This window comes from Onychostoma macrolepis, chromosome 01 (assembly GCF_012432095.1).
Source record: "Onychostoma macrolepis isolate SWU-2019 chromosome 01, ASM1243209v1, whole genome shotgun sequence".
Classification (NCBI taxonomy): Eukaryota; Metazoa; Chordata; class Actinopteri; order Cypriniformes; family Cyprinidae; genus Onychostoma; species Onychostoma macrolepis.
The window spans coordinates 362888-376728 of record NC_081155.1 but is presented as its reverse complement, the minus strand read 5'-3'; the positions used below and the strand labels follow the sequence as shown (position 1 = coordinate 376728).

At 40.2% G+C, this 13841-nt stretch overlaps 1 pseudogene; it reads right to left on the bottom strand.

The window, feature by feature from the left end:
- LOC131524708 (NACHT, LRR and PYD domains-containing protein 12-like) overlaps window positions 1-3303 on the bottom strand; it is a 183473-nt pseudogene extending 180170 nt beyond the window's left edge.
- Between the last annotated feature and the right edge of the window lie 10538 nt (window positions 3304-13841).

Sequence of the window (13841 nt, the reverse complement as noted above, 5' to 3'; positions counted from 1 at the left end):
TTGGCCCACCCTTCAACTCGTACCTGGAGCCGGGCCTGCTTCTCTGTTGGACTGCAGGAGTTTCTCTGGATCTCTCTCTTCATACTTCTGGTTCCTCGTGTTGATCTGAATCAGCAGGAAGTGGATGTACATTTCAGTCAGAGTTTGAGGGATTTCTGCACTCAGATCTTCTTCCAGGAGCTTCTGAAGCACAGTGGATGAGATCCAGCAGAAGACGGGGATGTGGCACATGATGTGGAGGCTTCTTGCTCTTCTGATGTGTGAGATGATTCTGCTGGCTTGATGCTGGTCACTGATTCTCTTCCTGAAATATTCCTCCTTCTGAGGCTCAGTGAATCCCTGAATTTCTGTCAGACGGTTGATGTATTCGGAGGGATCTGATTGGCTGCTGCTGGTCTGAGGTGATCCAGATGAGAGCAGAGGGAAGCAGCTCTCCTTTCATGAGCTTTGACATCAACACACCCACTGATGAAGTCTCAGTCAAATCACAAACTTTCTGAGCGTCTGAAAACATCAGCGTGATTCTGCTTTCATCCAGACCATCAAAGATGAACACAACTTTACACTCCTCATAAATCTTTGAGTCCAGATCTTGAAGTTCAGGATGAAAGTCCAGCAGAAGTCTGTGAAGACTGTACTGATGATCTCAGATCAAGTTCAGCTCTCGAAATGGAAGCACAAACATGAAATCTACATCCTGATTGGCTTTTCCCTCGGCCCAGTCCAGAATGAACTTCTGCACAGAGACGGTTTTTCCGATTCCAGCGATGCCTTTAGTAAGAACAGTCTTGATCTGGTCTTTCTCCTCACATCCTGGTTCAGCTGAGGCTTTAAAGATGTCATTGCAGTAGATTGGAGTGTCTTGTGAGTGTTGTGTTCTGGCTGTTTTCTCCATCTGTAAAACCTCATGTTCTTCATTCACTCCTTCACTCTCTCCTCTATGATGTAGAGCTGTGTGTAGATCCTGTTCAGGAGGCTTTCATTCTCCTGGAGGTTCAGTCCCTCAAATAATCTCTCATACTTGTTCTTCATGCTGGTTTTGAGCTGGTCTTTGACTCTCTGTAGTTCATCATTCACTGGCTGATCATGTTTATTCAGAGACGCTGTAACGCTCGTGTTGTTCAGACAGAAGACAGAGGCTCCTCCAGAGATGCTTCGCTCTCCATCTGCTCTGCTGAAATATCACAAGAACAACTGATTACACATATCTGAAAATAAAGGATGCTTAAATTAAAATCTAAATCGATAGAGATGCCAGTCTTGTATTTTCAGTATAATTTCAGTTTATCTGTGAAGTAATATGTATGTCACCTGGGGTCAGAGGTCACTGCTTCATCACTGAGGTCAAGAGGATCACGCTTCATGGATGCGTCACTCTTCAGAGACACACAGCTGTGATCTGGTGATGAAGATCTCTTCCTCTTCCTGAAGATCCTGATAAACACAGAAATCATTCTTCCTTTAGTTCTGTCTGCTGTTTCATTTATTATAAGCAGAGCTGCAACAATAACTGATCAAATCAATAATAATAATAATACTGGTCAGTGAGTGTGATTATGGATTAGTCTCGTCTGAACGCTGTGCTCAGAAAGCATCCGTCCGTCTCATCACTTTATATCAGTGACACGTTTCTCTGGATAAACTCGTGGAAAACAGCTGCTGTGTGAAAGATGCAGGAGCAAGTCGTCTGAAACATCAGAGCGCTTTATATTCAGCTCTTCAGACGAAAGCACAAGCGTTTACTGCGGTTTGTTCTGTTGTGCTTTGACAGATGCGTCTGCTGTTTAATGCTTTAGAGACGTGTTCTCCTCAGCGCAGAGTAAACATACGGTTAAATGCTTCTCTGTGAATGTTAGAACACATGCAGAGCAGACCAGTAACAGTGTTTTAGCAGATGTTCCTCGCGCTTTGAACCTTGAACCCTGGCGCCGCGAGCTCGTGCAGCGCTGTTTGAATCCGTGCGTGTATTAGAAAACATAACATTCTGCAGTTTATTCACTAATCATTTGAGGCCATTTCATGATTTCAATCATCATAGTAACCAGCATCAGCCACCTCTTCCGCAGCACTAAGCATCTAACTGTCGGTGCTTCGTGCTTGGAATGATTTTTGCGTCTTTCTCTGACAGTTTTAAATGCGTCATTGTTCGGTACAATTTATTCGGTCTTTTCGCTTATTCGGTTCCAATTTCTGTTGCCGAACATTCGGTGCATCGCTAATTTCTATGTTCAAATGAGTGAATGTGTGTCTCTCAAACCTCTACAAGTTAATATGTTGTGCTTTTGTTTTTATTTATTATCATTTTTAATTTAGTCACTATCTTCTGCTTTTAATGGTTAGCAATTATTTTTTTTTGTTTAGAATGTAATGCTTATATTTTTACCCTTTTTTGCACAAAATGAGGAATAGCATTTTTACTTTTTAATTTAAAAACATATATAATGAGTCATAAAACGGTTTCCGATGAATCAGTAATAATCCTCAGATGAGTCGGTTCTGAACTGCTGGTTATCAGCAGCTGTAATTGTGGGTCACTAACAGTGTAAACACACTCTTGTTCTGGTTTGTGGATCAGTGTGTGTCTGAATCTGCTGCTGTTGCTCAGTGTGTGTTTCTCTGATTGAACATGTTGAAGCAGCACTTGTCGACTCGTGGAGCGCCTGAGAAATGATGAACTGTGATCCGGTGATTGTTCACGCTGGTCAGTGTTTATCAGCGCAGCATGAATTGACCTGAACACTGGATTATATCTCACCTGGGGTCAGAGGTCACTGGATCATTACTGAAATTAGGAGGAATAATCATGGATGCGTCACTCTTCAGAGACACACAGCTGTGATCAGGAGATGAAGATCTCTCTGTTCTCCATGATGACAAACTGACTTCACACCTGCATATGGAGACATAAGAGCACAAATGACACATAATATTGTGATGATTATTGCAGTAAATCTTAACGCTACACACACGATGAGATTGAAGAGAATGTGGAGCTGCAGCAGGATCCTTTTCTTCTGAATCATAAAGTGCTGGTTTACTGACTGTAGTGAAGAAGATCTGAAGAGTGATCCTCATGAGCATCGTCAGTATCTGAGCTCACTGATGCTCTTGTGTCTTACTGAACATATTTGACTTCAGCAGCAGGAGAAAAGCATCCATCTGTTCAGAGCTTGATGTGTGTAACGTGACGTCACTGACACACATCAACTAACTGATCATGACATCTGATGAGGAGTATTTTCAGAGCTGATGTTTCATTGTTGAAGCGCTGCTGAAAACCCCTCAAATCTCACACATGCAGCACATTATATTTCTGCTGCTCTTCCTCCACAACGAGTTTCACCAAACAAACCAGATCAGTCAAACTATTAATAACACAAATCATATTCTCCCAAATGTCACTGTAATCATATTATTCCAACACATTTCATTTTTTAAAGTGAAAAAAGCTGCGGGTGCCTCTTATGTGCAATATATATTTATCGGTCTATATTTAAATAAAGCAATTTCTATGAGGCCAGCAATCATAATTCTCGAGATATCACACAGTATCATAACTGAGTCTGAGTGAGAGAGAAAGTGAAACTGAACTATATTTAATATTAGAAAAAGGTCAATTCTGCACGCTTCTGCAAACATGTTACTGTAAGTCTTTTATTTTCTGTTTTCCTAATTAAAAGTTTGAAAGTTATCTCTGCGTCATCATTCAAACATCTCAAACACTTTAATGAGGGTGTGTAGAGTTTATATCAGAAACACAGAATCAAACTCTCAGTGAAGCTGATCTACAGAAGCTCGTGTTTTCTGATTAAATCTGTATTTCCTCCTTTGATCGCCTATATTTCTGACTGTAAAGAATCCGTGAATGAATCTGAACTAAAAGCAGAATCTCTAGAGCTCGATATCATTATAATCCTGAAGATGAACTTCATCCACTTTTACAAGCGACAAAAATCACTAAATGTGTTCAAGTTTAAAGATTGGATTTAACTCGACAGAGAGGCGAATGCGAGAAAAACTACAATAACATGAACTTATATCAGAAGCAGAAAATTAACTTACATTAATGTGATGTTTATGACAGTTTTTAAGTCTTCAAAACTTCCGCGTGTTCCTGTCGAGTTTACTTTCGGTTTCGCTTCAGAGGAGTGAAGAATGCGCATGCGCGGAAAACCTCTTCTTCTTCTGTGATTTCCGTCACTGCTGCCCTCCTCAGTCCATCTGAAGAACTGCGCTTATAACTGAGATCCTCAGATAAAGTCCAGCTCGGTGTAAAAGTTAAGAACAGCTTTTGTTGTTTCATAGTCCTTAGAGCTTAGAATCGATGCTTTATGATCCTCAGAGACATCTCTTAAAGCTGGACAGATGTATTTGATTGACTGTATTCTGTCTGATTGGACTGGACCCATCACTAGTCATAGACCATTTAACACTAGTAATATGGGAAACCAGAAATAATTATTAACTATGCTGATATCTAAAATGTTAATTGTTTCCGTTTGATTGCCATAACAGTCTGTTGAGTGATGAATGCTAAACTCATATGTGAATGTGTTATAGTTTATCAGTTTATGGACATTGTTCTGAAAGGGGTCTTCTTCCCCCGTTTACTCTATAAACACCAGACTGTGTATTTACTGTTAAAGTTTGTGTGGTTTCAGTGCGTCTGCGGGTCACAATAAAAGCTGTTGTTGATGCTTCTGTTGTTCTTCAACTAAACTTGAAGATATTGATGTGAGCCGGAGACACAATCAGCAGAAGTGTATTTGATATGATTCCAGACAGTAATTCAGCAGTGACTCAGGATCCAGAGAACAAGAACAGAACTAAAACTGTCTCTGATGAGGATCTGAAAGGAAACTTCTCCATCAAACTCAATGATCTTCAACACACTGATGCAGGACAGAACATCTACATCAGAAACTGATGAAGACCACACTGTAAATCTAAACACTGCAGGTGATTGATCCAGTATCTGAAGTTCAGCAGTGATGTTACAGTCTCAATACTGCTGAGAGTCAATTATAGATCCATCTGCTGTCTTTATCACAGTGAGCTCATGTTTTCTGTCTAACCTTTTCTTTCTTTCTCCAGAATCAGTCTCCACTGAACAAGGAAAGCAAGGAGAAACAGACCGTGAGGGAATAGAGCCACCGCTGCCTTTGCTTCTGTTCTGCATTATATTACTGTGTTATTTATATTGATTATCATTTTCAGTGTAGTTTTCTGGAGGAAGAAGTGCTGAATCAGCCACGAGGCTCCTGGGAACGACACGAGTTCTTCTCTTGAGTTTGTGAGGCTTTGAACACTATATAAATCAGTAAAGGCTGATGATCATGATGAAGCAGTTGATAAATGACACAAGAGTACAGCTTTCCTTCTGCATTAAACACAGTTAGAAGATGAGTTCAGTGTTTTCAGTGTTTCAGCAACTTCAGAGAGAAAAATACATAAAAGACCTGTGAAATAAGGATTTGTTTGAAGAACAGAAAACACCTAGAGTGTGTGTGTGTGCGTGTGTGTGTGTGTGAGAGAGAGAGAGAGAGAGTGTGTGTGAGAGAGAGAGAGAGAGAGAGTGTGTGTGTGAGAGAGAGAGAGAGAGAGAGAGAGAGTGTGTGAGTGAGAGAGAGAGAGAGAGAGAGAGAGAGTGTGTGTGTGTGAGAGAGAGAGAGAGAGAGAGAGTGTGTGTGTGTGTGAGAGAGAGTGAGAGTGAGTGAGTGTGTGTGTGTGTGTGTGAGTGTGTTTGAGAGTAAGAGAGAGACTTTTAAATCCCCTTTTTTTATTCAAAACAATTTAAAGGTTCAAAAATGTAACATTTATTAACAACATACATTAACAAACAACCAAAATCAAGCTCATTTCACCAATTAAACACTAAACTTGCGTCTTCGCTCACAGACACTAATGCCTCTCTCAGACTCCGCCTCCATTCAATAAAGCAGCATTATCAGTATATTGATAGTCTGTATACTCAATGATCGCTCAGGATTCTATTAAAGGTTTAAACATTGCTACCATATTGTCACGGGTGACGAATCTCGTACAGGCAGGAACTTGAAATGGAGCCCGAGTTTCCGTAGGGGGCACTTTCGGTGGGGGACCGAGGAGGCTGCCGGTTCCGGGTGTATGGGTAAATGACGGGATTGACGACTGGAATTGCAATCAGGTGTGGGAGCGAGAGGAATAGTGGTGATTGGGGCGTGTGCTGTAGTAGGGGAGTATAAGAGGGCATTGTGATTGAGTTCGGAGGCGGTTGAGTATTCGTGTGGAAGAACAAGAGAGAGATTTGGACCCGGGAAAGGAGAAGGACGAGCTGAAGGAGAAAGTGAGAAACTGAAGTGAGGTCAGCATCTGGGGTGAGAGAGACTGTGTTGAACTCTAGTTGGATTATGGAACAATTGACATCCTTGTGAATCGTATGGAATTGTATGATGATTGGAACTTTTGAGGAGTATTTATAACTGCATTGAGTGATTTGTGCTTCACAGCTGCTTTCCATCTAGCTTTACATCAGCGAGTGGTGGACGAGACCCCATGCCTGCGCCTTCTCTGTGAGTTGTGAGATTTGCAGTGCTATATATATATATATTTCACGTGTGGGATCGAATTGCGGAAGGCATTGGTGGTTCTAGCGAAAGCACTCCTCTTTCTCTGTTTTCTTTCAGTAACCGAAGACGCTAAAAGCTGTGAAAGCCCGCTGATGTGGTTGAAAATACTCACCCTTCTCTCTGTTTGAGTCCCGTAAAGAGTCTGCTAAAGTTGTGAAGTACACGTACCCTTCTCTCCGTCAGAGTCCAACAAAGAGTCTGCTGAAGCATATTCACTTCTTCCTCCCTTCGGATCCTGTTGAAGAGGACGTTGAAGCCACTACAGTAATTGTTTTAAAGTGAATAAAAAGATTTTTATACTTGCCTTTTGTTGTCCCGCCTGCTGTGTCCTGTGGTGCAGCTCCTCACGGTGGTGTGCAAGTTAGGGGTGACTGCTGGTCATTTAAGCATCCACCCCGACCTGTGACAATATCAACATCCTTTCCTGCAGTTTCACACTGACGAGACTTCAAGATGGCTAGCTTAGCTTGACCAATTAAAAAAAACTGGCAAGAACACATTGTTGGCACAACCTTCTACGATATCCTAAAATAAACAAAATATTGTTGAACAATATTAACCCCAATTTGACCCCTTGATTAACACTTTCCAGAAAGACCACATACAAGTCCTCCCCAATCAAATTCCAGAAAACACGATAAAATTCAGCTGAAAGACCGTCTAAACCATGCGATTTTCCCAGAGCTCAGCTCCTGGACGGCCAGAGAAAGTTCAGCAAAACATATAGGATTATCAAGGGTTTGTTGATCTTCCTCTGATAAATGTGGTAAATCACACAAAAGCTGTTCTGTTGCTGCTCCGTCACATATTTCAGCACAGTAGAGGTCCTCATCAAAGGAAAGAGCATGAGTACAGATTTCCTGTGGATCAGATGTAAATTCTGGGGTAAATTCAGCTTGTGAAAGTTCTTCTGTTCTCTTGGGTTTTTTTCAAGACCAAAAAAAATAAATGTAAAATGCAGAGGGAGCATCCATTTCATTTAGCTGAGAATATCTCAGGGCTGTTTTTCCTTGCTCCTCCAACAATGTCTTTAAAATAAATGTATTCCTCTCAATAGAATCAGCAGAGTCACCATGGCTGCTTTGCCTCAGAATATCCTCGTCTAGTGATTTCATTTTTTCTTTAAGAGGTCTGGTGTTATGGGCAGCGTATTGTTGGCAAAACAGCTTAATATGCACTTTGCCCATATCCCACCACTGACTTAATAAAGAAAAACTGCATCTTTCCTCTCGCCAAGATTGGCAGAAAAGGTTAAAAGAGTGAATAGAAGAGTGATGCTGTAATAATCTGTTGTTAAAATGCCAGTGTGATTTGTGGATTTTAGAAGACAAGACAGAAACAGCTCCAGAAATATAGCGGTGGTCAGATAGAAAAGATGGTACTATTAAACTATTATAAAACCTACCACTATTACTCTTAGCAACATACAAAGCATCGGAGTTAGTTTTTAAACAGGTGTACTGTTTAACTCCAGCAAAACTATCTCTCCATAAATCAACAAAATCATAATAATCAATAACATTTCTTAAAATTTCTGCAGAACTTGAGTGAGGTTCATCATGATTCCTATCTAGATCAGGGTTTATAGTGCAGTTAAAATCACCTTCTACTACCACAATATTATCCTGTGGACACTGTGACAAAGCATCAGACAACTTTTAAAAAAATATCTTACGCTCTTGTCCAACATTTGGAGCATATACATTAAACAAAGAAAACCCCATTTGTCCAACCATAACATCTACTCTTAAAAGTGGACCAGGTATTATCTCAAACATAACCGGTTGATTACAGACACGTGGAGATAAAAGTACAGCAACACCAGCACTAAGATTAGTCCCGTGGCTCATTAAAATATTTCCCTTCCAATCACAGTTCCACTGTTTCTGATTCTGTAGGTCAGAATGAGTCTCTTGAAGCAAAATAATGTCTGCCTTTTTTCATTTTAAATAATTAAACATAGCAAGGCTCTTTGTTGTGTCCAAAATAATCCTAGGGTATACAAAAACCCCAAAAAACAGACTGACAATCACGAGCCCATAGATATTTCATTAAGACCAGCTTTTCATCTTTTGTTTAACAGTGCTCATGTGTTTTTTGAGCCTGTAATGTTTAGGTTGATCAAGCTTTTTTCATAAGCAGTGTAAATGAATCAATGAAAAGCTGTAAATCTGGAGTATGGAGTATGTACCACATCGTCAGAGTGTTTGTTCATTACAGGCTCGTTTATACTCTCACCATCTTTAAACAGAGAAAGCGCTTCAATTTTCTGATCAGTCCCGTCACTGTGATTTTTTCCGCCGTCATTGTTTAAAGAAACAGAAGGCAATTGTTCCGTAGAAGGATTAATTCAGTCACTTTAGTACTAACGTGAACCTCATCATTTATTGAACGCACCAGTTTTGTATGACCGTACTTCCCACAAGTAAAGCACCTCATTGGTTCAGTACTGATATAAATGCTATATTCTTTACCCAGCAAAGTGGTTTTCGCTGAAGTATTCAGAGATTGAAATTCAGCGTTCAGAATCATGAAAGTCTGATGTCTAAACGACATCACATGTTTGAATTCAGGATTTTTTTGGGAGATCAGAGTGACCTTTGAACTTCTCTTTTCCTAGTATTTTACCTCTTTATGGTGAAAAACAACATTACCACAACAGTGCCACACAAATACATGGTTTAATCTCACTTAAAGGTGCATTAAACAATATTTGAAAACGCTTTTGACCACAGGGTCGGACCGAGTCCCAAAACACACCTGCAGCCAATCAGCAGTAAGGGGCGTGTCTAGTGATGATAGAGAGAAGAGAGCGCTCAATGAGAGCACAGGACGGATATTAGCAGATCGACTATAGATAGAGAGAGCATGGCCATAGCCAGGCTTTGAAAATTTGTGAGGTCCGGATGGGGGGATGGTTGGGGGGAGATTGGATGCTATAATAACCTCTTATTATAGAATTGTGCTATAATAACCCCTATATATACAACTCATTATACACTATTAACACTTTAAAATAGACAGAAATTTTTGTGAAAGAAAGAAGTTTTCTCTGTTTTGGAGGGATTTTAATTTTTAAATCATACCCTATTTATTGCATCAAAATTTGTTAATACATTTCTATAGTTATGGGGTGGATAATTTTATCAGTTGTTTATTATACATGCAACAATACTGTTATAGTTTTTATTTATAACCATTGCTGTGTAGCTGATAACTTTGTCTAGTGCTGTTATAAATGTTTATAGCATGATTTGTGAAAATTTAACTACTATACCGAATGACTTGGCACATACTTCTTCATCATTTGCATATTTCATTTTATTCTGTAACCTACTTTTTCTACAGATCTCTGCACTAGTGTTAAATGCTACTGTTTTTGACAGCGTTGATAACGTTTCTGACAGATAATATGAATGTTTTTTTATTTATTTTTTTGCGTTTCCCTTATCGAATGTCGTAGGGTAGGCTATGTCAGAAATGGGCTTTTTTGATTACTGGTGATTACGGCGATGCAGTGTTGCCAGATATTGCTATTAAGATGAGCAAAAGCCCATCAGTAAATAAAAATAAACTGAATATATTACAAATCTTTTGCAAATAAGATAAGATAAAGATATCGCTGACCCTAAACCGCAAGGTCCTACATTATTAACTTTCTAAAGTGTCAAATTAAGTGGGAAAGACAAGTCAAAAACGTGCATATTAGCTGGATTTGGCAACACGGAGACTGTGCTCGCCTCCTCACTCGCAACTCTCTCAAGCCTCGTTCACTCCGCCAGCGTCTCGCAGCAATCATTTTCATACCACTGACTCTAAACATTCTTGCAAACTGTCTAAACTGAATTATACATACAGACATATGAGGAGTTTAATAGCAAATTGGTCATTCAGAGAACAAATTTTATTTTTGAACATGAAAAATTTACCGAGGTTCGGACCTCGGTGACCTCATAGCTGGCTACGGGCCTGAGAGAGAGATAGCAGATAAAAGAGGAAAATATCAGAAGAACAAAACATTAAAAAGAAGGGTTACAATCAGGCGAGAGGTAGCACTTGTGTAAATATCGGAGCAACAGTTAATTAATACAGATGGGAACAATCCTTAAATTTACGGAACAAAAACTGTTTAATCAGGTCAAGAAGTTGTGTTTAGAACCTTCAGAATCGCAATGTAGCAGTTTCATGATGCAGTAAATGACAGCAGATATTATACAAATATAACGTGCTGCAAATTTGCCAGCTTCCAACATTCTCCTTTATTTTAACCTCCCTCCACACACTCACACACACACACACGCATGCACGCACGCACACACACACACACACGCATGCACGCACACACACACACACACACACACATGCACGCACGCACACACACACACACGCGCACGCACGCACGCACACACACACACACTCACATAAACCAAAGGCACTTTTAACAGCCATGTCCGTCTTGTTAACCTGTACTTCTCTCTGTATAATTGATTCTGCCCGTATTGCAGTAAGTAAAATGCACATTTTTCATAAGTGTTATTTGAAGTGTAACTGAAAGCCCATGTTTGTCACAGAGTGAATATCATAGATTATTAGCAGTATGATGTGGCCTTTATAAACTTAGTCTTATTTCATACAAGGAAGACTCTTTATCTTTAAATTGTGCTGAAGAGAAACAATAAGTTACATATAAAAAACAAGATTAAATGAGAATGAGAATGAGTTTTATTGGCCAGGTATGTTTACACATACGAGGAATTTATTATAGTGACAGAAGCTCCACAGTGCAACAGAAATACAGCAACAGGACACAGATAATAAAAGAATAATATACAAATAGGCAATGTACAAAATAGCAAAAACAATATATAATATAGACAATTATGTGTGTACAGGTCTGATATGTGCTAATTTGAAATGTAAATAAGTATGTGTGGTGAATAATGTATAATAGTGTTGTGTGTTCCTCTTTTATTGTCAGGTGTTCATGAGATGGATTGCCTGAGGATAGAAACTGTTCCTGTGCTGGTCGTTCTGGTGCTCAGAGCTCTGTAGCGTCGACCAGACGGCGGCAGTTCAGAGGGAGTGTGCTGGATGTGAGGGGTCCAGAGTGATTTCAGACCTTTTGCTCACTCTGGATGAGTACAGTTCTTGGAGAGTGGGGAGGGTTGTACCAGTGATTCGCTCAGCAGTCCGGACTACCCTCTGTAGTCTTCTGAGGTCAGATTTGGTAGCTGAGCTGAACCAGACAGTTATAGAAGTGCAGAGGACGGATTCAATGATGGCGGAGTAGAACTGTTTCAGCAGCTCCTGTGGCAGGTTGAACTTCCTCAGCTGATGAAGGAACGTCTGCTGGGCCTTTTTCACAATAGAGTCAATGTGAATGTCCCAGAGATGGTGCTGCCCAGGAACCTGAATGACTCCACTGCAGTCACAGTGCTGTTCATGATGGTGAGAGGGGGGTTTCTCCTGAAGTCCACGATCATCTCCACAGTTTTGAGCGTGTTGAGCTCCAGGTTGTTAAGACTGCACCAGACATCCAGCTCCTTAACCTCCTGTCTGTAAGCAGACTCGTCACCGTCCTGAATGAGGCCCACTGACAGATGGAGGTGGAGACGGAGAGCTGTGTCAGTTTGGGCTGAAAGAGTGATGGGATGGTTTATTAAGTATGACATTCATTGCTTAATAAACTTTCCTTGTTTTTTGATCATTAAGGTTGCCGAAAATGTAGTAGACAGAAGATCTTCCTGTTTGATAAAATAACTGGGGAAAGAATAAATGAGGTAAAAGGTCTTTTATTAGGCTACTTGCTTGTCCTGGTGACTTATTCTGGCCTTTAAAGATAATAAAACAATATGTTATGCCCTATCCAGTAATTGCTGAAACAGCTCAAATAATAATTACTGTGTGTGTGTGTGTGTGTGTGTGCGTTTTTGTGAAAAGTCAGGACATAGATGTGTATAATGACGAGGGTATGACAGGTATTACAAGGTGAAGGTGACATCTCAGGACATTGACCCATGTCCCCACTTTTCAAAACGCTTATAAATCACTCAGAATGGAGTGTATTGAAAATCTGAAAATGCAGACAGTCTCCTGTAAGGGGTAGGTTTAGGTGTAGGGTTGGTGTAGGACAATAACACATTGTTACGACCCGGCTCAAAGTCACAACATAAAGAGGAAACTTCACAAAAAGAACACAAAATAAAAATGAGAGACCGAGCCAGAATCCATGAGCCTCTTAAATAGAGTGTCACAGGTGTGGCCCATGATCAGCTCTAGAGTCCCGCCCATCAGGGAGGAGCCTCTGTTCCTGCAAGCTCACAACAAAAAACAAATGAAAGAAAAGGGCAGGGCTGTAACACCTCCACCCACAAAACATTAAATAATCTCAATTATTTAACATAAAAATTAAACCAGCTCACCTTCAAAACAAATAAACAAGTCAATATATACATAAACATACATAACTTCTTGTACATGAAGATTGACACCTCCCAAAGTACGATGTTTATGAAAGAACACCCAATTAAGAACTATTTAAATTAGTTCAAATGGTTGAAAATGGTCCCGGAGCATAACATGATATTACACACGAGACCGTGCATCTGCCAAAACGTTCTCCTTTCCTTTAATGTGATGAATCTGAAGAGGATAAGACTGCAGAAATAAACTCCATCTCATCAAGCGCTGGTTAGTGTTGCAACTCCGATGCAAAAAGACTAAAGGATTATGATCAGTCATCACTATTATCGGGTTACCACTACTCAAATATACCTCAAAGTGCTGAATTGCCAAAATCAATGCCAAAGCCTCCTTTTCAATTACGGAATAGTTTCTTTGATGAGAATTAAACTTTTTAGAAAAGAAGCAGACTGGATGTTCAACACCTTGCGCATCATCCTGCAAAAGAACGGCTCCTGCCCCTTTTTCGCTAGCATCTACCGCCAGTTTAAAAGCATTTTTAAAATTTGGCGTTGACAAGATAGGGGCATTAACTAACAGGGCCTTGGCATTATCAAATGCCTGCTGGCAAATATTTGTCCACACAAAATCAGACTTTGGACTTAGCAAGTCTGTAAGAGAACTGACTACACTGGCTATTATCGTGCCTTTTGTCCCAATTTTGCAAGTCATTCCCAAAAATCTCCTTAAATCCTTATGAGTCTGAGGAACAGGAAAACGATCTATGGCTTCAACTTTACTCCTAACAGTTCGAACCTGCCCCTGCCCCAC